The sequence below is a fragment of the Coregonus lavaretus genome (assembly GCF_964263955.1).
Source record: "Coregonus lavaretus genome assembly, chromosome: 20".
Taxonomy (NCBI): Eukaryota; Metazoa; Chordata; class Actinopteri; order Salmoniformes; family Salmonidae; genus Coregonus; species Coregonus lavaretus.
This window is the reverse complement of record NC_140007.1, coordinates 31,115,468-31,141,887: the sequence shown is the minus strand read 5'-3', so window position 1 is coordinate 31,141,887 and position 26,420 is coordinate 31,115,468. Positions and strand designations below refer to the sequence as shown.

Here is a 26,420-nt window from a genome sequence, read left to right as displayed (position 1 = left end):
ATGCACTGCACTGGAACACTTCCATCATAATATCTAGGATTTACTGTATTTTCTAGATTTCGTATAATGATAGCCATTTCAAATGTGTGTTTGGGATCTCCATCTCTACTTTGAATTGCTTTACCTCTTACCCTTTTCAGAATCATTTATTTTTTCCCCATTCTTTCTTGGCACTAAGGACCAACACTACCAATATGATTTTAACAATAACGTTGTGGCTTATTCACTCACTTTCTCTTACACCTCCTCCTCCTGTCACGTGTTCTCTCTCAGGGAACTACTACGGCACCCCACGGCCAGTACACATCGGTCCAGAGAGCCCTCCCATCACCTACCAGGAACACCGCAACCTGCTTCGGAACTTCCGGACACGCAGCAAGTTGCTTAGCAACCTGGAGAAAGCAGCAGAGGAGGAGGAGAACAGCGAGGAGGACTCTGGCCTGTCAGGCAGGTTTACCAAAGACAGGCTGCTCCCCCGTAAGACTATATGGGTGACCAATTTACTACAGTCATATATAGTGTTAATACTGTCACGGTTCAGACAGACGACCAGAGGACCACAATTGCGTCACACCAGAAAGTTTATTAAAACTTAAGGGAAAAGGGAAGTAGGGAGTGAATGAAGGCTCCAGGGGTAACAGGGATCCCGTCCAATGTGCTGGGTCTGTGCCCCCCCCAGTGGCAGCGATGCGTCCTATGAAGCCGGTGGTGGGTGGTCCAGAAGTCCTGGGGGGGGGAGACACAGACACAACAGGGCGGAATGAAACAAGGCAGCAGTACAGTTCAAGGGAAATCCAAATACGTAGTAGCAAGGCAGAAGGCTGGTCAGAGTTACCGGGATTGAAGAGTAGTCAGGAGTCGTATGGCAGAAGCAGGTCTGGATCTCCTGGGGCAGAAGAGTATCCAAAAAACAGGCAGGTCCGGGGTCACAAAACCAGGGTGAGCCAGAAGCGCGAGCAAACAGGTTCCGGGTGTGAGCTTTGCAGACGATCTGACACCGGAGAGCTGAAAGACAGGGCCTTAAATACTGGGAGAGGTAGTGGGTAATGCAGCGCAGCTGGCAGAGTAATTAGAGCAGAGCAGAGCAGGGACAGGTGGAGCTAGTTAGGCTGAGTAGAGAGAGTGGTGAGCAGAGTGGAAGAAAATTAAGGTGGTAACCCGGTGGAGTGAGAGGCTCATGACAGAACCCCCCCCCCAAGGGACGGCCCCAGAAGTCCCAAGAGCAACACCACGCCGGGCGGGAGGAGGGGAGCCGGAGGAGGGCTAGAACTCCTCCGAACGGTCCGAGTGAACGTCCTCATCCTCGGAGGAAGCCGGAGGGCCGTGGTCGGGAGATGGGACAGGTCCCGAGACAGGATCAGGCACAGGACAGGAAGCCGAGCGGGCAGGACGGTTAGGGACCCCTCTGGGGCGGCCCCTACGGATTGCAGGTTGATCAGGATGCCGTTGGTGGAAAGCGGTGATGAGAGTCCTATCCACAATCCGACTAGCTGGCACCCAGGTCCTTTCCTCAGGTCCATAGCCCTCCCAGTCAATGAGGTACTGGAGACCCCTACCCCTCTGTCTGGACCGAAGCAGGCGGCGGACGGTGTAAACCAGACCACCATCGACGAGCCGTGGAGGAGGAGGACAAGGCGCCGCAGGGACCAGCGGACTCTCATGGATGGGCTTAATCTTAGACACATGGAAAGTGGGGTGCACCCTCAGGGAATTAGGCAGTTGGAGCCGGACAGCAGTTGGGCTAATCACTCTTATGATAGGGAATGGGCCAATGAACCGAGGTGCCAGCTTCTGCGACTCCACCCTGAGTGGCAGGTTCTTCGATGACAACCACACCCTTTGACCAACATGGTAGGTGGGAGCAGGAATTCTCCGACGGTTGGCCCCGGTAGTGTAGCTGGCAACGGATCTGAGGAGTGTGGCTCGGGCTTGTGACCAGGTGCGGCGACATCGACGGGCAAAAGCAAGTGCAGATGGGCAAGTAACCTCCTCTTCCTGGCTGGCAAATAGAGGAGGCTGGTATCCATAAACACATTGGAAAGGGGACATACCGATGGCAGAGCAGGTCAGAGAATTGTGTGCGTACTCCACCCATGTCAATTGCTGCGACCAGGAGTGGGGGTTGCGTGAAGTCATGCATCGCAGTGCCTTCTCGAGCTCCTGATTAGCCCGCTCTGACTGCCCATTGGATTGGGGATGGAATCCGGAAGTTAGACTGACTGTGGCTCCCAGCAGGTGACAGAACTCCTTCCAAAAAGCGGAGGAGAATTGTGGACCACGGTCAGAAACTACATCCTTAGGCAGTCCGTGGATCCGGAAGACGTGTTCCAGGACCACCTGGGCGGTCTCCTTGGCGGTTGGGAGCTTGGGGAGGGGAATGAAGTGTGCCATCTTGCTGAAACGGTCAACAATGGTGAGAATGACGGTCATGCCACTTGAAGGGGGCAGCCCCGTGACAAAGTCAAGGGCGATGTGAGACCAGGGACGTCTGGGCACAGGCAGGGGCTGCAGCAATCCGGCTGGGGGCTGGCAGGACGACTTGTGTTGGTTGCAGATGGGGCAGGCTTGGACGAATTCCCGTACATCCCTTCTCAGAGAGGGCCACCAGAACCTCTGGGCGAGCAGGTTGTAAGTGCGGGTGGAGCCAGGGTGACAAGCTAGGCGGGAGTCATGTCCCCACTGAACGACCTGGGACCTCAGGTCTTCGGGGACAAAAAGGCGGTCAGCTGGGCAAGTGCTGGGACCTGGCTGGTTACGGAGAGCCTCCAGCACCTGTTCCTCAACAGCCCAGGTCAGAGCTGCAACGATGCAGGGACTTGGCAGAATCGACACAGGGTCCTTGGAGGGGGTGTCATCCTTCTGGAATTGACGGGAGAGGGCGTCTGGCTTGGTGTTGCGTGATCCAGGCCGGTATGACAGAGTGAAATTAAACCTGGTGAAGAACAGGGCCCAGCGGGACTGCCTGGAGTTCAACCGTTTGGCCGTGCGGATGTACTCCAAGTTCTTATGATCGGTCCAAACGAGAAATGGAATGGTGGACCCCTCCAGCCAGTGACGCCACTCCTCCAAGGCAAGCTTCACAGCCAGCAGCTCACGGTTCCCTATGTCGTAATTGCACTCAGAGGGGGACAACCGACGTGAGAAAAAGGCACAGGGATGGAGCTTCCTATCCTCCGCAGCCCACTGAGAAATCACAGCACCAACTCCCACATCCGAGGCGTCCACCTCCACAATGAATTGCCGGTCCACATCAGGCATCTGGAGGATGGGAGCGGAGGTGAACCTCACCTTGAGGGTACTGAAGGCTTTGTCGGCTGCTGGGGTCCAGGTGAAGGGTTGCTTGGTGCTGGTTAGAGCAGTGAGAGGGGCAGCAACGGTACTGTAGTTCCGGATAAACTTTCTGTAGAAGTTAGCAAACCCCAGAAACTGTTGCAGCTTCTTTCTGTTCTCCGGAACTGGCCATGAAGTGACTGCTGATACTTTGGCAGGATCCATTTGGATACTTCCCTCTGCCACTATGTACCCCAGGAAGGCCACTGTCTTGACGTGAAACTCACATTTCTCTGCCTTGGCGTAGAGGGAATTCTCCAGAAGACGATGAAGGACTTGCTGGACATGGCGGGTGTGTTCAGACAGGTTTCTGGAGTAGATTAGGATGTCATCCAGGTAAACGAAGACAAACTTGTTTAACATGTCCCGCAGTACATCATTCACTAGAGCCTGGAACACAGCAGGAGCATTGGTGAGGCCAAAAGGCATAACCAGATACTCGTAGTGGCCTGTTGGTGTATTGAATGCGGTTTTCCATTCATCTCCCTCCCGGATCCGCACTAGGTGGTAAGCGTTTCTGAGATCCAACTTGGTAAAAACAGTGGCTCCCTGGAGCAACTCAAAAGCAGAGGTGAGCAGAGGCAGAGGGTAACGGTTTTTCACTGTGATGTCGTTGAGTCCCCTGTAGTCGATGCAGGGGCGAAGAGATCCGTCCTTCTTCCCCACAAAGAAGAAGCCAGCACCAGCAGGAGATGAAGATGAACGGATTAATCCTGCGGACAGAGAGCCATTGATGTAGTCCTCCATGGACTTTCTTTCAGGAGCAGACAATGAATAAAGACGACCCTTTGGAGGGGCTGTTCCAGGGAGGAGGTCGATGGCACAGTCGTACGGTCGGTGAGGGGGCAGAGATGTGGCTCTTGCTTTGTTAAACACCTCTCTGAGACCATGGTAGCATTCTGGGACATTGGAGAGGTCAGGAGCGGAGTTAGTAGGTACTGGCCGAGGGGGTAGTGCGGCAGCAAGCAGGCAGGTTCGGTGGCAGTCCTCTCCCCACTCCCTGATCACCCCGGTCACCCAGTCGAGCTGAGGGTTGTGCCGGCGGAGCCATGGGTAACCCAGGATGAGGGGTTGGCCTGGAGAGGGGAGCAGGTGAAACTGGATAGTTTCTTGATGGTTTCCGGACAGACCCATCGAGACCGGGGCCGTGACATGAGTGACCGATCCGAGTAAGTGTCCGTCCAGTGCCCGGGCAGGAATAGGAGGTGTCAAACGGAGGTTCTCCAGTCCCAGTTGGCGTGCCAGCTTGATGTCCATTATGTTGGCTTCGGCGCCAGAATCCACCAGAGCAGCCAGGGTGTGAGTTGAGTCAGAGAGGCGGAGGTGAACTTGCAGCAGGGGTTTGCGGTCGGAGGACTGGATGGTCATAGAACTCAACCGGACTCCCCCTATGCCCGGTGAGCTTCGGCCCTTTAAAGGGCAGGTTACCACACGATGTCCATCACCTCCACAATAGAGGCAGAGGTTAGAGGTGAAGCGGCGCTGGCGCTCTGCAGGAGTGAGAGAGGCTCGCCCAATCTCCATAGGCTCAGACTGATCAAACTGACCTGGGTGAGTGGCAGTAGATGACAGGAGCCCAGTCGGATCTCTCCGAATGCCGGTAGTAGGTGGACCTTGGCGCCCCCTCTCACGACGACGGGTCTGTATCCTTCTGTCGATCCTGACAGTCAGTGCGATGGCTTCATCAAGAGTGGAAGGCAGTTCATGGGAGACCAACTCGTCCTTGATATAGTCAGCCAAACTATGGAAGAACGCGTCCACCAACGATGGTGTGTTCCAAGAACTTCGTCTAGCCAGGGTTCGGAAGTCGATGGAATGGTCTGCGACTGTACGTCTGCCTTGTCGAATACTGAACAGTTCACGAGACGCCTCTGCGGTTGGTGAATCCAGGTCAAACACCTTCAGCATCTCCTCAGCAAACAGGTCGAAGGTTGCACATGCGGGGGTTTGACGTTCGAACTCTGCTGTTCCCCAGAGTCGAGCTCGGCCCGTCAGGTGAGTGATGGCATACCCAACTTTAGCCCCCTCCGTGGCGAAGGTCCTTGGCTGCAAGGAGAACTGAAGTCGGCAGCTAGTCAGGAATGGCCGGACCTGGGTTGAGTCGCCGTTGAACCGCTCGGGGTTTCCAATCTTGGGTTCCGGAGCAGCGGCTGCAATGACCGGGGCAGGTAACTCGGGGGCAGGGCTGGTGGGCAGACTGGCTGGGGTAAGGTTGGTGAGGAGTTGAATGATCATGGCGAGTTGTTGTTGCTGCTGCTGGAACTGCTGCTCATGCTCATCGGTTTCCATGTCGGGGAAAGTGTGCGCTGAGTCCATAATGGTCAGATCGTACTGTCACGGTTCAGACAGACGACCAGAGGACCACAATTGCGTCACACCAGAAAGTTTATTAAAACTTAAGGGAAAAGGGAAGTAGGGAGTGAATGAAGGCTCCAGGGGTAACAGGGATCCCGTCCAATGTGCTGGGTCTGTGCCCCCCCCAGTGGCAGCGATGCGTCCTATGAAGCCGGTGGTGGGTGGTCCAGAAGTCCTGGGGGGGGGAGACACAGACACAACAGGGCGGAATGAAACAAGGCAGCAGTACAGTTCAAGGGAAATCCAAATACGTAGTAGCAAGGCAGAAGGCTGGTCAGAGTTACCGGGATTGAAGAGTAGTCAGGAGTCGTATGGCAGAAGCAGGTCTGGATCTCCTGGGGCAGAAGAGTATCCAAAAAACAGGCAGGTCCGGGGTCACAAAACCAGGGTGAGCCAGAAGCGCGAGCAAACAGGTTCCGGGTGTGAGCTTTGCAGACGATCTGACACCGGAGAGCTGAAAGACAGGGCCTTAAATACTGGGAGAGGTAGTGGGTAATGCAGCGCAGCTGGCAGAGTAATTAGAGCAGAGCAGAGCAGGGACAGGTGGAGCTAGTTAGGCTGAGTAGAGAGAGTGGTGAGCAGAGTGGAAGAAAATTAAGGTGGTAACCCGGTGGAGTGAGAGGCTCATGACAAATACATATTAGTAGTAGCAGTCATAGTAAGCGTAGTGTAAGTAGTAGTAGTAGTAACAGTAGTTGCATTAAATTATTTTAATTTTAAACCTTTTCGTGATTTTAAGTTTCCAAAATGTGTGATTTGTTTCCCACAATTTGTTTTGGCAGGTATGGTGGCCAGTAGCTACTGTAAGAATTGTAAAGACTGTATTGTCCTTCTGTACCTCAGAGTCTTTGATGGCCAAATTAATCAATGATTAGCATGATTAGTATGCTCCTGGCTCTATGTGGGGCTGTGGCCGCATCGATCGCTGGACTTTCTCCAGAGGAGGGTCAAGCTGACCAAAGGCAGGCTGTGTGGCAGGCAGGGAGCAGGGAACTGTCCATGGACCTGACCTGTGCTGCTGAGTCATCTATCGCCTGGCTATGTGGTGCTGAACGGGGTGTTGGCTGGGCTGGCTCTGACTGCAGCTCTGGGTATGCAGCAGGCCACATCCTCCCACGCTTAGTACATTCTAAAGGACAGGAGGGTTAAGCAAAAGCTGTATCCATATACCCTGTACTGTACTGTACTGTACTGTATGGAATGCATGCCTTGCTTATTATTTATTTTTTTACACTAGACTCGATGGGTCTGGATTTGGAAATGTGGATTTAAAGCTAGCTTTAAACTAAATTCAGTGTAGACAATTTCCATGATTCCAGAGATTATTCAAGGGTTCTATTTTCACTGAGTGTAGGCTGAGAACAACTATAGTAACCTGTCAAACACTAGTTTTCAGTTACATCATTTTGCCTGTCCTCTTCATTGACGTTTCAGGTGGATCAGCGGGTATCAGCAATGCCCATCCCATCTCCCTGTCCCCCTGCCGGTCAAGAGGGTCCAGTGGGGGGTATGGCAGTGCCATGGAGAACGGCCATGGCAGCACCAGTGCCAGGGTGCCAGCAGTGATGCCTAAAAACTGGGAGGAGGCCTTCAGCAACTCAGGAGAGCCTTTCTACATAGAGTGAGTTAATCAAATCACAATTTATTCAAAGTGCATTTAACAAGGTCACAACACACTTTACAGAAAGAAAGAAAAAAGAAAGTGACTGTTCTATTCTATTCTATTCTGTTCTATTCTGTTCTGTTCTGTTCTATTCTGTGTGGATAGACTGCTGTCTTGAATGTTTTGGTTTGTTTCTGGTCCAGGATTAGTTTCCTCTGTATCTTAAAGGTGTTGACTTGTAAATACTGTTATATAGCATCACCATGGTGGTGGTTGATTGGTGACTTTGAGGTGGCCTGTCTGTCACTCTCTTTTAGCCATTACTCCAAGACGACCAGCTGGCAGGATCCTCGTGCTCAGAGCAGCAGAGAGACGACGCTTGACAAGAATGAATGTGAGCTCTCTCCCACTCTATAATTATGGAAACAGTACTGGAGCTTTTAACCATTGGACTGCCTAATGCACTGTATGTTAATAAGACGAGAACTATAGGACCATAGGCACAGTGAGCCTGTTAATAGATTCAAATGAAATGAAATGAGCTTTTAGTAGAATTGAGATACTGTGTAGTGATTAATCCCTAACCCCATAACAGCAAGCCAGGAGGAACCACTGGCACAGGTCTGTTCTGCTGTGGATGACAGAGGCCATGTGTTGGGCATGACACTGACAACCTTCTATCATAATTGTGTCATGTGATTCACAGATAAAACAACCTAATACAACAACGTTTGACCAATATAGCTGATTATAGAAATTAGAGCCCCATCTGCCATAATATCATGTGTAAAGCTGGTCGGAATCTTAGTGGGTTGCATTACACTGTTTTAACCAGCAGGAGGTGATACAGATCAGGCAGAGAGTTTATTTCCTTTTCAAGGGGCTTGAATCTTCTCTGTGGGCCATTATGACAGGGAGGAAAAAAACTTTGTCTGCATGTCTATTTATTTCTAAACGTTTTGCACTAAGTGCCATCTGGCCATGAGTTTGCAGTGTTGTGCGTCTCTTAACTCAGCTCTGAACAGCACATTCTAAGCAGTTCACTCATTCACACACACAGGGTGCAACCTCTCTCTCTGTCTCTCTCTGTCGTTCTCTCAACCTCTTCATGGTGACCTTTATTTCCTCTTTACCTTCCAATTGCACAAACATCTTTGTCTCTCTCCCTCTCTGTTGTAAGCATCTCTCTCTTTGTTTCTTTTCCCTTTTCACTCCTTTCCGTATCTTTTCCCCCTCTCTTTCCATCCCTCCATCTCGTTTTCTCAGTACCAGGGTTCACAGACCAGCCAGGGGAGCTGAGGGGTTTCTTTATCCACACGTGCCTCTCTAAAGGTCCCAGAGGGTTTGGTTTCAACATTGTGGGGGGCAGCAGAGCCAGGGAGTTCCTTCAGGTCTACAGTGTCACGCCAGGGGGACCTGGAACTCTCAACACAGGTAGGAGGGAGGGAGGGAGGGGACAATATACCAAGAGATTATTTTTATTATAGAAAAGTTTTACACTTGTAAATGTATTGAGAAGGTGATTTGAAACAGCAAAAATGCATTTTCAAAGTCTTTAATAGTCTTTCCTAGGAATATGTTAGATTTAGCTTCTTTAGGGTATCAGAACTTTGCCAATGTTGACATTACAGTATATTCCTCGTAAATGTAATTGTAAATTGAACAGAAATTAGTCTTGGCCTTATGTTTGTGACAGATTGAACTGTGGATTATTGAGCGTTAAAGCCGGATGTTTTGTAAAGCTCTATATTTATTGGCAATAACATTTTTTTAAAAAGCTATTAGCTACACACTGTTGAATACTTGCAGACTATGAAAATGGACTCCTGTAAACTCTCTCTCCTCACTGTATTTGACCTGCGTCTGTGTTTTTTAACCTGGTTTAAATGTGTCTTGTTTAGGCAGTTGGAGAATATTCTATCTCTCTTTGTAACTAAACTCAGATATGTCAGTCCACAGAATCACATTGTTGTTGTTGTTGTTACGATACTCACTTGAATGTAAATGCTATATTTAGTACTGTAATACTGTAAAAAGCATGTGACTATAGTTGGTATTATACTGTAGCGCGTGCTCATAACTACCAGATAAGCTCTCTCTCTCTCTCTCTCTCTCTCTCTCTCTCTCTCTCTCTCTCTCTCTCTCTCTCTCTCTCTCTCTCTCTCTCTCTCTCTCTCTCTCTCTCTCTCTCTCCTCACTGGAGCTGGATTATAGTGGTGGGATTTTTCTGTGATCTCTCACAGAGAGTAGATCGCAATCAATCCCTAATCCTAAAGGCATGCATGCCATAATCTAGGTATCATCACATCCAGCAACACACGTGCATACTGTATGTGCACACTAACACTCACTAACACCCACTAACACACACTAATAGACACTAACACCCACTAATAGACACTAACACACACTAACACCCACTAATACAGACTGTGAAACCTGTCACAAGCACCCAGAGTTGAGCATTTTAGAAGGGTGGGATACAGTTAATATATTGTGTAATAGTAGAGGGATTAGTTGGTATGGTTACATTTCACACACACCCACACAAAGATAGCATAGCATTTATGAACTAGAACTACAATGTCCCTCAAACAATTTGCAAATAGATGATGTGATGTTCTGTATGTAGGTTTTAAAGGTATACTAATGCTGTGGGATAACTGAACCAGAACCCTTTCAACCCATCCTCTCTGTCCCCACAGCGGATATCCTGGTGTACATCAATGACGTCTGTGTCCTGGGAACGTCTCATAAAGAGGTGGTGGAGATGCTGAAGGCAGTGCCTGTGGGCCACAGTGTGGACGTGGTCCTCCGGAGGGGCTATCCCATGCTCTACAACCCAGAAGGCTGCCTCAAGCAGCCCCATCCTGGGTCAACTGATGTCTGTGACCCCCTCCTCCCACCTACCACCACCCAGCCCCAGCCCTTACACCAGCGCCTCCCACGCCCATCCACAGCCCCAACCCAGACCCAGTATCTTAATCTCAATGGGGTCCTTTCTCACCACCATGACGTGGGTTATATGGGACCAGGAGTGGGGCCGGGACTGGATGCCAATGGGAATGCCACCTCCACAGCTACCCGACCGCCACCCTCTTACAGACGCTCCAGCGGAAACCTTGCTCACTCCACGGCCCCTACACCACCCTCTTATAGAAGATCCAGTGGACATCGCTCTGACTCCACTGCCTATGATTCACCCTCGTACAGACGGTCTAGTGGGCACCCTGCTCACTCCGCTGAGCCAACCTCATACAGACGATCCAGGCGCCACCTATCTGAATCCACCTCCCCTACACCACCATCTTATAGAGGTTCCAGTGGCAGCATCACTCTCTCCATCCCCCCGGTCCGCCCACCCCGCTCCCTGAGGGGTCTCGCCCACCTGCAGGCCCCTGATAACTCCCAGAGTGACAGTGAGGTGGTCTCAGCCTTCGGCTCACACAGGTGACACACACACACACACAAAATGTAATGTACAGCTGTTTATCTCTCATGGAGAACAGTGACTATCTTTCTGTCTCTTTTCTTCCTCTGCAGGGCATCCATGATCCGTAACCACAACAATAACTCCCTCTCTACCCCCCCCCAGCCCCTGCGCTACAGAACCTCTAAGAGTGACCTGTCAAACACCGACCTGTCCACCTCCTCCACACTCCCTGTGTCCAGACTGCCCATGCCCCAGTCAGAGAGACCCCGTCTTTCAACCTCCCCAGGCAGGGGGGCGTACTCCCGCCTCATCAGGCCCCAGGCTTCTCTGCTGAGACCCCCTCCCACCCCCGACAGCCCACAAATCGGCTTCAACGGCTTCCATGGCAACACCAGTGGCAGTGGCAGCCCCAGCAGCATATCGTCTCCGGGGGTGATGAGCCTGTGCAGCGGAGTTGGGGTCGAAGGAGTTGGGGTTGGAGGTGGAGGGGAGCTGGTGCCTGTGGCCCTGGCTCAGTGTGAGGGGGGAGGAGGTATGGGCTTCAGTGTGACGGCCGGGGGACAGGGAGGCAGGCTGGCCCTGGTCAAGAGGGTCTGGGATAGGAGGCAGTGCTCCTCCCTACAGCCAGGGGACGCCATCATGAAGATCAACGGAGCAGACGTCCAGAGTCTCAGCTTTGCACAGGTACTGAGGAGGGAAAAGAGGAGAGAAAGAAGATAAGGAAAGAGATGGAGAATACATACGTTTAGGGAAAGTTAAATCAGAGATACTAAAGTGATACTTTTCCTTCTGGTTTTCCCTCCAGATACAACGAGTTCTCCAGGAATACACCAAACAAGGAGAAGTTATCCTATTGGTTCACAGAGGTGGTAAGAACATTAGCTACTTTCCTGCAAACGTGTTTTTAGGAGTTTTTATTTACTGTATTCATTACACTGTTTCTCAGTGATGAATAAAACCTAAAAAAAAAAAAATTGTCTTTAGTGATGTTATTCCCCTTCTTCAGGTTCCCACCATTCTTCCGTCTCCCCCAACTCTATGCGGAGAGGCCCTTCACCACTCCTTCGCCCCCCTCCTTCACCTGTGGCCTCAGACAAGAACCTGTCGCCCCCTGCAGAAGTCCTGATCCCACCCCGTCCCACCTCCACCCCTCCTCCCCCTCCCCCAGCCATGGTGCGCTCCTCTCTGGTCCAGAGCACCAGTTTCCTGGAGTCAGTCCCAGTCACCCTCCCCATGGAGCCCAAAGACTGGCTGAACGCAGGCATGACGTATGAGGTGGACAGGGGGGTGGTGGTCCCAGGACCAGGGCAGGAGGGATTGGGACGGAACCGTGTGCCCCGGGGGTTCGACGTGGAGCTGAGAAGGAAGCCGGGAGAGGGGTTCGGATTTGTCATCGCTTCACATGATGTAGAGAAGGGGAAAGGTGAGAACTAATTGATTTGTAGCAGAGCACATTTCATTTTACATCTTCTTATTGATTGGATTGATGACTTTCGCTTTCCCTCGCTTGAAAGTCGTGAGGTATTATATTAGAGTTACTGCAGAAAATAGGAAGCATAACTTTTTAGACCAAATCCCTTATCTTGTCCCCAACAAATGTCAACGGCAGTCATCACCCAGTGAAAAGTTGGCGTTTCGCATGAAGAGAAAGGCTTCCTAACTGGACATACTGTTCTGTAGTTTGATGAATAAATGATTATGGCTGCATGACAGTCACTGAGTCATGATGATGAGTCATAGGTCTCTGTCACTTAAAGACAGACCCCCCCCTGCCCATGATGACATCATCCTGCGCATTGCTCATGATCTTTTTAGTGTTTCAGCCAGCGCTCCAGATACTATGGAGTCATAAAACACAAAAACAGTCCAATGACAGCATTTATTGCACTGCATTTATCCCATTTCCCTTCCCTTCCCCATTATGCTAAAGCTGGGATTTTTATTTATTTATTTTATTTCACCTTTATTTAACCAGGTAAGCCAGTTGAGAACAAGTTCTCATTTACAACTGTGACCTGGCCAAGATAAAGCAAAGCAGTGCGATAAAAACAACAACACAGAGTTACATATGGGGTAAAACAAAACATAAAGTCAAAAATACAACCGAAAATATATATACAGTGTGTGCAAATGTAGCAAGTTATGGAGGTAAGGCAATAAATAGGCCATAGTGCAAAATAATTACAATTAGTATTAACACTGGAATGATGCAAGAGATGATGTGCAAATAGAGATACTGGGGTGCAAATGAGCAAAATAAATAACAATATGGGGATGAGGTAGTTGGGTGGGCTAATTTCAGATGGGCTGTGTACAGGTGCAGTGATCGGTAAGGTGCTCTGACAACTGATGCTTAAAGTTAGTGAGGGAGATAAGAGTCTCCAGCTTCAGAGATTTTTACAGTTCGTTCCAGTCATTGGCAGCAGAGAACTGGAAGGAATGGCGGCCGAAGGAGGTGTTGGCTTTGGGGATGACCAGTGACATATACCTGCTGGAGCGCATACTATGGGTGGGTGTTGCTATGGTGACCAATGAGCTAAGGAAAGGCGGGGATTTGCCTAGCAGTGATTTATAGATGGCCTGGAGCCAGTGGATTTGGTGATGAATATGTAGTGAGGACCAGCCAACAAGAGCGTACAGGTCACAGTGGTGGGTAGTATATGGGGCTTTGGTGACAAAACGGATGGCACTGTGATAGACTACATCCAATTTGCTGAGTAGAGTGTTGGAAGCTATTTTGTAAATGACATCGCCAAAGTCAAGGATAGTTGGATAGTCAGTTTTACGAGGGCATGTTTAGCAGCATGAGTGAAGGAGGCTTTGTTTGCGAAATAGGAAGCCGATTCTAGATTTAACTTTGGATTGGAGATACTTAATGCGAGTCTGGAAGGAGAGTTTACAGTCTTACCAGACACCTAAGTATTTGTAGTTGTCCACATACTCTAGGTCAGACCCGTCGAGAGTAGTGATTCTAGTCGGGTGGGCGGGTGCCAGCAGCGTTCGATTGAAGAGCATGCATTTAGTTTTACTAGTGTTTAAGAGCAGTTGGAGGCTACGGAAGGAGTGTTGTATGGCATTGAAGCTCGTTTGGAGGTTTGTTAACACAGTGTCCAATGAAGGGCCAGATGTATACAAAATGGTGTCGTCTGCGTAGAGGTGGATCTGAGAGTCACCAGCAGCAAGAGCGACATCATTGATATACACAGAGAAAAGAGTCGGCCCAAGAATTGAACCCTGTGGCACCCCCATAGAGACCGCCATAGGTCCAGATAACAGGCCCTCCGATTTGACACATTGAACTCTATCTGAGAAGTAGTTGGTGAACCAGGCGAGGCAGTCATTTGAGAAACCAAGGCTATTTAGTCTGCCAATAAGAATGCGATGGTTGACAGAGTCAAAAGCCTTGGCCAGGTCGATGAAAACGGCTGCACAGTACTGTCTATTATCGATTGCGGTTATAATATCGTTTAGGACCTTGAGCGTGGCTGAGGTGCACCCATGACCAGCTCGGAAACCGGATTGCATAGCGGAGAAGGTACGGTGTGATTCGAAATGATCGGTGATCTGTTTGTTAACTTGGCTTTCAAAAACTTTCGGAAGGCAGGGTAGGATGGATATAGGTCTCTATCAGGATCTTGTTATGCTGCTTCCTTCCTAGTGTTTGTGTGTGTGTGTGTGTGTGTTGAAGTGTTAAATTGTTGTTATAGGGTGTAATATTTTGTGTGGTGGTGCACATGTGTTCAAGTGCATTTGATGAATATGTACACTACCAGTCAAAAGTTTTAGAACACTTACTCATTCAAGGGTTTTCTTTATTTTTACAATTTTCTACATTGTAGAATAATAGTCAAGACATCACAACTATGAAATAACACATATGGAATCATGTAGTAACCAAAAAAGTGTTAAACAAATCAAAATATATTTTATATTTGAGATTCTTCAAAAAGCCACCTGTTAATAGAAATGCATTCCAGGTGACTACCTCATGAAGCTGCTTGAGAGAATGCCAAGAGTGTGCAAAGCTGTCATTAAAGCAAAGGGTGGCTATTTGAAGAATCTCAAATATAAAATATATTTTTATTTGTTTAACACTTTTTTGGGTTACTACATGATTCCATATGTGTTATTTCATATTTTGATGTCTTGACTATTATTCTACAATGTAGAAAATTGTAAAAATTAAGGAAAACCCTTGAATGAGTAGGTGTTCTAAAACTTTTGACGGTAGTGTATGTGTGTGGGATTCGCATGTGTACTGTATACGCTAGCCCTCGTGACAATCAATGGAATCAATAGTGAGATTATCCAGCGTGAAGCCCCATGCCACAGGGCTATTAGGAGCTAAGCCACACAGGTTTATATGTGTCAGTGCTCTTATCTAAATCAGCCTGTCAGCTCCATTTGCCTCCAACAGAATAACCTTTTGATGATAACATGCTGCTTTACACCGATACAGTCCTAATCCTGCTGTAACACTACAGTATACTGCACGTTACAGATGTAGGATCTTAATTTGACCTATATTGTGACAGCAAAATAATCCTGCAGCAACAGGATTTGAACGTTTAGTCCATAAAGTTGCTTGATCGGTGCTTAGGCTATTAGCTGGACAAAAGTAGGCTACATGAAAAGTGCAATACTGTTAATAAAACCGTGTGTTAGTGTGGGTTATCAGTGAATTTATGTAAATTGTGAAGCTCATCTGCATTTCCTGCGGTGCAAAATTCTCAGCAACATAAGTGATCAAATTAAGATCCTACACCTGTAACAGCACAATTAAGCTAGTTTGTGTTCTCATTACGGCTGTGAAGGGGGAAAACATCCCACCTGTTTAACTATTAGCTAGAGGGCATTAATGAAATACAGTATACCATCCATTCCATCCCACTGGGCACAGACGTCCATTCAACGTCTATTCCACGTTGGTTCAACGTAATTTCATTTAAATGTTGTGGAAACAACTTTGAGTCGACCAGTGTGTGCCTAGTGGGATGTGATTATTTATCCTCCTGTTTCCCCTCTCTTTGTATTTGCCCCTCTGACCGTTCAATTCTAATGCAGTTCAATTTGCTTTATGGGCAAAGCTAACATACATTAAAGTTGTCATAGCAAGATTAAGGTTGTAAATCCTTTGTGTTCTCGTCTCAACAGGACAAAGAATGTCTCTCTCCATTATCCTCTCTCACCCGTATTTCACCTCTGTCTTATCTCAATAACTATAGTCTCCATCTCCCTCACTCTCTCTCTCTCTCTCTTCCATAATCTATCCTTTTCTATATACCGCACTCTCCCTCTCTTTCTCTCTACACCCCTTCTCTCTGCAGTGAAAGGATTCAGTCTGGTTTCTCTAAAGATTAAAATTCCCCCCCCCCCCTTCCCTCTCTCACTCTCTCTTTCTCTCTCCTCTCTCTCGCTCTCCATCTCTCTCTCTCTCTCTGAATTGCTTTAGTGAGACGCTACACTGAACCAGAGCAACAGCAGGGACATGTTTTAGTTAATAGTTTTTTTTATTGATCTGACTCCCATCCATTTACATCTAAGCATCTCCAGGCTGTTTTGTTGGAATTCAGGATTTTTTGTGCTACGTATGTTATTCAAAGAGCCATGTTGGAAAGACTACAGTCTGCTTTGAAAACTGTCAAGGACTCCAAACGTAATTATGTTGTGTAGTTTAATTTAATGCACTGTTTTATAGCTTTAATGCACTGTTAGATATCTTTGGGATAGTGGTGGTATTTATATGTGCGTGTTTTGACTTTATGGTTTCTGGTTGAATGCTGTCTGTCTAAGTTTGATGCTTTCTGTGAGTTATGACACTGTGTGAGTATGTGTGTGTTTGTGCATACGTGTGTGTTTGCGTGCATGTGTGTATGTGTGTGTATGAGAATTTTGTTTAATTGAAATTAACATGACAGATTTGCATCAAAGCTGTCAATTAGTTCAACATCTGCAATATGTTTCTCATCCTTTGTGTCCTGGAGCACCATTGGAGTTTGAGTCATTCATGGCCTGAGGTGTACTGTAAGCAGTTAACAGTTGTTGTACTGTAGTTGTGGATGTAATCCTACAAGTGGTAATAGTAGTGGTAAAAGTACCAGCAGTACTTGAAGCAGTAGGGAGTGGCTGGAGTGGAGAGTGCGAGGTGGCTCGCTGATTGAAATGAGGTCGCTGATGTAGGTGTGGCTCAGTCCATTCAAGGCTTTAAATACAAGCATGACATTTTGAAGTCAATCCTGTAGTTGACCGGTAGCCAGTGGTGTTGGGCCAGGATCGGGGTGATGTGGTCTGACTTATTGGTCCTGGTCAGGACCCTGGAAGCACTGTTCTGGATTAGTTGGAGCCTCTGTAGTGATTTGGCTGTGAGGCCCCCAAACAGTGCATCGATCCGAGAGAAGAGGAAGGCGTGAATGAGTTTCTCTGCATCTGGCTGGGAGAGTGATGGTATGACCCGGGCAATGTTTTTAGGATGAAAAATTATGTTTTAAATATTTTTTGTGTGGGCAACGAAGGACAGAGAAGAATCAAACTTGACTCCTAGGTTGGAGATGACAGAGGACAGGTAGATGGCCTGGCCGTTGATTGTAGGGCAGATGTTTCCAGCACTAGTGACCTGCTTGGGTGTCCCAATAAGCATAGCCTCAGTCTTACTACTGTTCAACTGGAGGAAGATCTCTTTCATCCATGCCCTGATGTCCTTTAGGCAACTGCTGAGTTTTGCCAGCGCAGAGATTATTTGGTGTTAATGTAGACCTGGGGATCATCAGCGTAGCAGTGGAAGTTGATGTCCGAGAGGGAGCATGTAAATTAAAAACAGGATAGGCCCGAGCACTGACCCCTGTGGGACACCGCATGTGACTGCAGACTCCTCCGATCTGGACTCTCCAATAGTGATGTATTGCCTCTTATTGGAGAGGCAGGAGGAGAACCAGTTCAGAGCTGTTCCAGAGACAGCAGTTTGCTCACTGAGACACTGCAGGAGGAAGATGTGTTCTACGGTGTCAAAAGCAGAACTGAGATCTAAGAGGAGGAGGATGCTGGGAGATCCAGAATCAGCAGCCATCAGTATGTCGTTATGAACTTCAACCAGAGCTGTTTTGGTGCTGTGCAGACTGGAAAACCTTGTACAACTGATTAGATGACAGATGCGATTGAAGCTGGTATGCAACCACTTTCTCCAGTACTTTTGATAGGAAGGGAAGGTTGGAGATGGGCATGTAGTTGGATAGGATGTCCTGGTTCTGTCCTAGTAGTAGTAAAAGCACTAGTAATTGCAACAGTAGTGGTAGTGTTAGCAGTGTGACAGTGGGAGCTTAGGTAGCAGTCAGCAGGTATTACTGTCTGTAGTAATGGCAGTAGCATTTATCATGCTAGTTTTATCAGCAGTTGTGCTAATATCATTAGCATGCATGTACCGTGTCCATTGCTTCTCCTGGCTTTAACACATTTACTGTATCTGCAGCCTTCTGTGATGGAAGGAAACCCAGAGTGTACCCAGATATGGAGAGGGAACAGTCCTTTGACTGTGAATTAGACTCTGGTTTGTTAGATTATCATCCGGATGTCATCCTCAGCACACCACATCTGCCAGACAATCATAGTCTGGGTTTACAGTCTTATTGATACAACAGTAACAATGGAACAAATGGGAAACCAGCAAGTACAGTAGCTACAATACTGTATGTTTTTCATCCTAAGACTAGGAAGAGGGAATGGGCCACAGTGTAGGATATCTGATGAACGAGTGTCTGTCTCTGGGTGTTGATGTTGTCTGATGGGTTATATAATGATGATGGAAACACAGGACAGACAGCTGTCACCACACACAGCCCAGTACACTTAGGAGAGATAAAGCCTTAGAGAGACGGGGGAGGCAGACCCATGGGTGTTACTGTATGGCAGGGGGACAGGGACAGGGAGAGACATGGAGGAACGAGAGAGGAGGGATAGAGAGAAAGAGAGAAAGAGAGGAGGGAGAGAGGGGGGATAGAGAGAAAGGGAGGAGGGGGAGAGAGAGAGAGAGAACGGGATGAGGGAGAGAGGAGGGATACAGAGAAAGGGATGAGGGAGAGAGGAGGGATAGAGAGAAAGGGATGAGGGAGAGAGGAGGGATACAGAGAAAGGGATGAGGGAGAGAGGAGGTATAAAAAGAAAGGGAGGAGGGAGAGAGGAGGGATGCAGAGAAAGGGATGAGGAAGAGAGGAGGTATAGAGAGAAATGGAGGAGGGAGAGAGGAGGGATAGAGAGAAAGGGATGAGGGAGAGACGAGGTATAGAGAGAAAGGGATGAGGGAGAGAGGAGGGATAGAGAGGAGGGATAGAGAGAAAGGGATGAGGGAGAGAGGAGGGATAGAGAGGAGGGATGGAGAGAAAGGGATGAGGGAGAGAGGATGGATAGAGAGAAAGGGATGAGGGAGAGAGGAGGGATAGAGAGAAAGGGATGAGAGAGAGAGGAGGGATGGAGAGAAAGGGATGAGGGAGAGAGGAGGGATAGAGAGAAAGGGATGAGGGAAGGAGGTTGACAGATGGAGGAAGATCAATCTGAAGGAAAGTCCTGTAAGAAGCTTTTAGCTGAGTTAGTTTAATAGATGTATGAATGAAGCCACTGGATTCATTTTCTTAATTTCAGTGAATTTGTGCATCACACTTTTTAAAGATATTGCTTCACTTTTTAGGGTTGAGATAACTTTTTCATGGAAACAGACATTACATTTTATAACAGTCCATTTTCCATGTCAATCCTCACTTATGATCTAACACAGTGTTTCCCAACTCTGGTCCTCCATTACCCCCAACAGTACACAGTTTCGTTGTAGCCCTTGACAAACACACCTCATTCAACTCATTGAGGGCTTGATGATTAGTTGATAAGTTGAATCAGGTGTGCTTGTCCAGGGTTACAATAACAATGTGTACGGTTCTCTAGCAAACTAGTAAGATTGTCTCACCCAATGTTCAAGAAGGGACTTTTTCCCTTTATTCGGATTACAACCCCTCACTTTCAGGTATTTGAAAAGGAAATAATCTCCCAAATATCACTATTTCTAAAACAAGCCATAGAAAGTTGGTTGCAATTTCAATTTAATCCTCCAGAAATGACAGAACAAATATTGCAACAAATATTGTCGTTAAACTCAAATATACTAATTGATAAAAAACCGTTCTTTTTTGAGAAAATGTTTAAAAAAGGTATAATCTTCGTAAATGATATTATCGGTAGGAATGGTGGAGTTATGTCACACATGCAGCTAACAAAAACATATGGAAATGTCTGCTCTACCCAAAATTACAACCAAATAATTGCAGCATTACCGCAAAAATGGAAGAGGAAAGTGGAAGGAGGAAAAAGTAAGGAATTTGTCTGTCGGCCTAGCATTAAAGAACATAATTGGTTAAAGAAAATTGTGATAAATAAAAAAGTTTACCAGTTTCATTTAAGGACCAAAAGATTGACAGCCGTCCCATATAGATTGCAAAATAGTTGGGAAGAGATTTTTGACGTACCGATTCCATGGCATAGTGTTTATGAACTGATACGGAAAACGACGCCGGATTAAAAAATTATTGCTACCAATAGAATGTTATTTGTATGGGGGATACAATCTTCCCAGCTCTACAGATATGGCTGTGAAGAGACAGAATCATTAGATCATTTGTTTTGGTACTGTCCATTTGTAGCTTGTTTCTGGACACAGGTCCAGGAATGGCTGAAGGATTGCAATATTTGCATGGAGCTGACCCTGCAGATAGCACTAATGGGTGATCTGAAAAGTCATAGTCAATCGATCAATAATATAATAATACTTTTAGCAAAAATGTTTATTTTCAATTCACAATCTGTAGAAACAATGAGAATAGAAAGGTTCAGAACTTTTGTAAAAAACACAGTACAGTTGAAAAATATATGGCAAATAGAAATCCAATATGGATGGTGTTAAGAGATAGATGGGAGGTGTTGAATGGAGCTGAAGGATGGGACTAATAACAACAACTAATAACAACAAGATAACTAGTGTAAGACATGCTGTGTCCATAATAAGTATATAGGTTATATATTGTGAGCTTTTGTGAAAGAGCACAGTTAGAAAGATATGGCATATAGAAGCATACCAGATGGACATCATGAAAATGATCGGAGGAAGTTCAGGGGTAAAAACAAACAAAATATAATTATTGACTGGGTCCATAAAATGTATATAGTATGTATAAGTATGAAGTAGAGGCCTAAGCATTGTTGTTCACTAGTTTACTCCAATTAGGGAAGGGATGGTGGGGTTGGAAAGTAATAAAGGGAAATATATATATATATTTAAAGGATGTGTATGTATATATGTATGTATGTATATGCGTATATGTATGTATGTGTATGTATATATATATATATATATATATATACAGTGGGGAGAACAAGTATTTGATACACTGCCGATTTTGCAGGTTTTCCTACTTACAAAGCATGTAGAGGTCTGTAATTTTTATCATAGGTACACTTCAACTGTGAGAGACGGAATCTAAAACAAAAATCCAGAAAATCACATTGTATGATTTTTAAGTAATTAATTTGCATTTTATTGCATGACATAAGTATTTGATACATCAGAAAAGCAGAACTTGATATTTGGTACAGAAACCTTTGTTTGCAATTACAGAGATCATACGTTTCCTGTAGGTCTTGACCAGGTTTGCACACACTGCAGCAGGGATTTTGGCCCACTCCTCCATACAGACCTTCTCCAGATCCTTCAGGTTTCGGGGCTGTCGCTATGCAATACGGACTTTCAGCTCCCTCCAAATATTTTCTATTGGGTTCAGGTCTGGAGACTGGCTAGGCCACTCCAGGACCTTGAGATGCTTCTTACGGAGCCACTCCTTAGTTGCCCTGGCTGTGTGTTTCGGGTCATTGTCATGCTGGAAGACCCAGCCACGACCCATCTTCAATGCTCTTACTGAGGGAAGGAGGTTGTTGGCCAAGATCTTGCGATACATGGCCCCATCCATCCTCCCCTCAATATGGTGCAGTCGTCCTGTCCCCTTTGCAGAAAAGCATCCCCAAAGAATGATGTTTCCACCTCCATGCTTCACAGTTGGGATGGTGTTCTTGGGGTTGTACTCATCCTTCTTCTTCCTCCAAACACGGCGAGTGGAGTTTAGACCAAAAACCTATTTTTGTCTCATCAGACCACATGACCTTCTCCCATTCCTCCTCTGGATCATCCAGATGGTCATTGGCAAACTTCAGACGGGCCTGGACATGCGCTGGCTTGAGCAGGGGGAACTTGCATGCGCTGCATGATTTTAATCCATGACGGCGTAGTGTGTCGTCTGACCATGTGTTCTCGCATACCCCGAGAGCATCTGGTCAGAGGGGTGGTGGCACAGGAATCCTCATCTCTCCCAAGTGGTCATTCTCAATTTTTCCCCTAACCCATCTGTCTATCTCCTCATTTGAATTCCATGCTGTCACAGTCACTAGCCCATTTAAGCTTAATATCCTTGTCATCTATCGCCCTCCAGGTTCCCTTGGAGAGTTCATCAATGAGCTTGACGCCTTGATAAATTCCTTTCCTGAGGATGGCTCACCCCTCACAGTTTTGGGGGATTTCAACCTCCCTACGTCCACATTTGACTCATTTCTCTCTGCCTCCTTCTTTCCACTCCTCTCCTCTTTTGACCTCACCCTCTCACCGTCCCCCCCTACTCACAAGGCAGGCAATACGCTTGACCTCATCTTTACTAGATGCTGCTCTTCTACTAATCTCACTGCAACTCCCCTCCATGTCTCCGACCACTACTTTGTTTCCTTTTCTCTCTCGCTCTCCTCCAACACTACTCACTCTGCCCCTACACAGATGGTAATGCGCCGCCGCAACCTTCGCTCTCTCTCTCCCACTACTCTCTCCTCTTCCATCCTATCATCTCTTCCCTCTGCTCAATCCTTCTCCCTCCAATCTCCTGATTCTGCCTCCTCAACCCTCCTCTCCTCCCTTTCTGCATCCTTTGACTCTCTGTGTCCCCTATCCTCCCGGCCGGCTCGGTCCTCCCCTCCAGCTCCGTGGCTTGATGACTCATTGCGAGCTCACAGAACAGAGCTCCGGGCAGCGGAGCGGAAATGGAAGAAAACTAAACTCCCTGCCGACCTGGCATCTTTTCACTCCCTCCTCTCTACATTTTCTTCATCTGTTTCTGCTGCTAAGGCCACTTTCTACCACTCTAAATTCCAAGCATCTGCCTCTAACCCTAGGAAGCTCTTTGCCACATTTTCCTCCCTGCTGAATCCCCCCCCCCCCCCCTCCTCTCTCTCTGTGGATGACTTCGTCAACCACTTTGAAAAGAAGGTTGACGACATCCGATCCTCGTTTGTTAAGTCTAATGACACTGCTGGTCCTACTCACACTGCCCTACCCTATGCTTTGACTTCTTTCTCCCCTCTCTCTCCAGATAAAATCCTGCGACTTGTGACTGCAGGCCGCCCAACAACCTGCCCGCTTGACCCCATCCCCTCCTCTCTTCTCCAGACCATCTCCGGTGACCTTCTCCCCTACCTCACCTCGCTGATCAACTCATCCTTGACCGCTGGCCATGTCCCTTCCGTCTTCAAGAGAGCGAGAGTTGCACCCCTTCTCAAAAAACCAACACTCGATCCCACTGATGTCAACAACTACAGACCAGTATCCCTTCTTTCTTTTCTTTCCAAAACTATTGAGCGTGCCGTCTTTAGCCAACTCTCTTGCTATCTCTCTCAGAATGACCTTCTTGATCCAAACCAGTCAGGTTTCAGGACTGGTCATTCAACTGAGACTGCTCTTCTCTGTGTCACGGAGGCTCTCCGCACTGCTAAAGCTAACTCTCTCTCCTCTGCTCTTGTCCTTCTAGACCTGTCTGCTGCCTTTGATACTGTGAACCATCAGATCCTCCTCTCCACCCTCTCCGAGCTGGGCATCTCCGGCGCGGCTCACTCCTGGATTGTGTCCTACCTGACCGGTCGCTCCTACCAAGTGGCGTGGCGAGAAGCTGTCTCCGCACCACGTGCTCTCACCACTGGTGTCCCCCAGGGCTCAGTTCTAGGCCCTCTCCTATTCTCCCTATACACCAAGTCACTTGGCTCTGTCATATCCTCACATGGCCTCTCCTATCATTGCTACGCTGACGATACACAACTAATCTTCTCCTTTCCCCCTTCTGATAACCAGGTGGCGAATCGCATCTCTGCATGTCTGGCAGACATATCAGTATGGATGACGGATCACCACCTCAAGCTGAACCCTGGCAAGACGGAGCTGCTCTTCCTCCCGGGGAAGGACTGTCCGTTCCATGATCTCGCCATCACGGTTGACAACTCCGTTGTGTCCTCCTCCCAGAGTGCGAAGAGCCTTGGCGTGACCCTGGACAACACCCTGTCGTTCTCCGCTAACATCAAGGCGGTGACCCGATCCTGCAGGTTCATGCTCTACAACATTCGGAGAGTACGACCCTGCCTTACACAGGAAGCGGCACAGGTCCTAATCCAGGCACTTGTCATCTCCCGTCTGGATTACTGCAACTCGCTGTTGGCTGGGCTCCCTGCCTGTGCCATTAAACCCCTACAACTCATCCAGAATGCCGCAGCCCGTCTGGTGTTCAACCTTCCCAAGTTCTCTCACGTCACCCCCCTCCTCCGCACACTCCACTGGCTTCCAGTTGAAGCTCGCATCCGTTACAAGACCATGGTGCTTGCCTATGGAGCAGTGAGGGGAACGGCACCTCCGTACCTTCAGGCTCTGATCAGTCCCTACACCCAAACGAGGGCATTGCGTTCATCCACCTCTGGCCTGCTGGCTCCCCTTCCTCTGCGGAAGCATAGTTCCCGCTCAGCCCAGTCAAAACTGTTCGCTGCTCTGGCACCCCAATGGTGGAACAAGCTCCCTCACGACGCCAGGACAGCGGAGTCACTCACCACCTTCCGGAGACATTTGAAACCCCACCTCTTTAAGGAATACCTGGGATAGGATAAAGTAATCCTTCTACCCCCCCCCCCCCCCCCCCAAAAAAAAAAAAAGTGTAAAGTGGTTTTCCCACTGGCTATAGCGTGAATGCACCAATTTGTAAGTCGCTCTGGATAAGAGCGTCTGCTAAATGACGTAAATGTGCCCTTGAGCAAGGCACTTAACCCTAATTGCTCCTGTAAGTCGCTCTGGATAAGAGCGTCTGCTAAATGACTAAAATGTACATGTGAATGTAAATGTAATGTGTGTTACTAATGGTTTTCTTTGAGACTGTGTTCCCAGCTCTCTTCAGGTCATTGACCAGGTCCTGCCGTGTAGTTCTGGGCTGATCCCTCACCTTCCTCATGATCATTGATGCCCCACGAGGTGAGATCTTGCATGGAGCCCCAGACCAAGTGTGATTGACCGTCATCTTGAACTTCTTCCATTTTCTAATAATTGTGCCAACAGTTGTTGCCTTCTCACCAAGCTGCTTGCCTATTGTCCTGTAGCCCATCCCAGCCTTGTGCAGGTCTACAATTGTATCCCTGATGTCCTTACACAGCTCTCTGGTCTTGGCCATTGTGGAGAGGTTGGAGTCTGTTTGATTGAGTGTGTGGACAGGTGTCTTTTATACAGGTAATGAGTTCAAACAGGTGCAGTTAATACAGGTAATGAGTGGAGAACAGGAGGGCTTCTTAAAGAAAAACTAACAGGTCTGTGAGAGCCGGAATTCTTACTGGTTGGTAGGTGATCAAATACATATGTCATGCAATAAAATTGAAATTAATTACTTAAAAATCATACAATGTGATTTTCTGGATTTTTGGATTCCGTCTCTCACAGTTGAAGTGTACCTATGATAAAAATTACAGACCTCTACATGCTTTGTAAGTAGGAAAACCTGCAAAATCGGCAGTGTATCAAATACTTGTTCTCCCCACTGTATATGCGAGAAGAAAAAGAAAAAAAAACATACAGTGAGGGAAAAAAGTATTTGATCCACTGCTGATTTTGTACGTTTGCCCACTGACAAAGAAATTATCAGTCTATCATTTTAATGGTAGGTTTATTTGAACAGTGAGAGACAGAATAACAACAAAGAAATCCAGAAAAACGCATGTCAAAAATGTTATAAATTGATTTGCATTTTAATGAGGGAAATAAGTATTTGACCCCCTCTCAATCAGAAAGATTTCTGGCTCCCAGGTGTCTTTTATACAGGTAACGAGCTGAGATTAGGAGCACACTCTTAAAGGGAGTGCTCCTAATCTCAGTTTGTTACCTGTATAAAAGACACCTGTCCACAGAAGCAATCAATCAATCAGATTCCAAACTCTCCACCATGGCCAAGACCAAAGAGCTCTCCAAGGATGTCAGGGACAATATTGTAGACCTACACAAGGCTGGAATGGGCTACAAGACCATCGCCAAGCAGCTTGGTGAGAAGGTGACAACAGTTGGTGCGATTATTCGCAAATGGAAGAAACACAAAAGAACTGTCAATCTCCCTCGGCCTGGGGCTCCATGCAAGATCTCACCTCATGGAGTTGCAATGATCATGTGAGGAATCAGCCCAGAACTACACAGGAGGATATTGTCAATGATCTCAAGGCAGCTGGGACCACAGTCACCAAGAAAACAATTGGTAACACACTACGCCGTGAACGACTGAAATCCTGTATCGCCCGCAAGGTCCCCCTGCTCAAGAAATAACATATACAGGCCCGTCTGAAGTT

The 26,420-nt window shown here is 47.5% G+C and overlaps 1 pseudogene across 1 annotated transcript in view; it reads left to right on the top strand.

Moving 5' to 3' along the window:
- LOC311148114 (membrane-associated guanylate kinase, WW and PDZ domain-containing protein 3-like) overlaps nt 1–26,420 on the top strand; it is a 63,694-nt pseudogene that overhangs the window by 27,150 nt on the left and 10,124 nt on the right. The window contains exons 5-12 of the transcript in view: nt 274–477; nt 7,120–7,306; nt 7,606–7,682; nt 8,555–8,722; nt 9,994–10,738; nt 10,832–11,405; nt 11,527–11,590; nt 11,728–12,144. The product of the transcript in view is annotated as a membrane-associated guanylate kinase, WW and PDZ domain-containing protein 3-like (transcript). The remainder of the gene's footprint in view (nt 1–273; nt 478–7,119; nt 7,307–7,605; nt 7,683–8,554; nt 8,723–9,993; nt 10,739–10,831; nt 11,406–11,526; nt 11,591–11,727; nt 12,145–26,420) is intronic.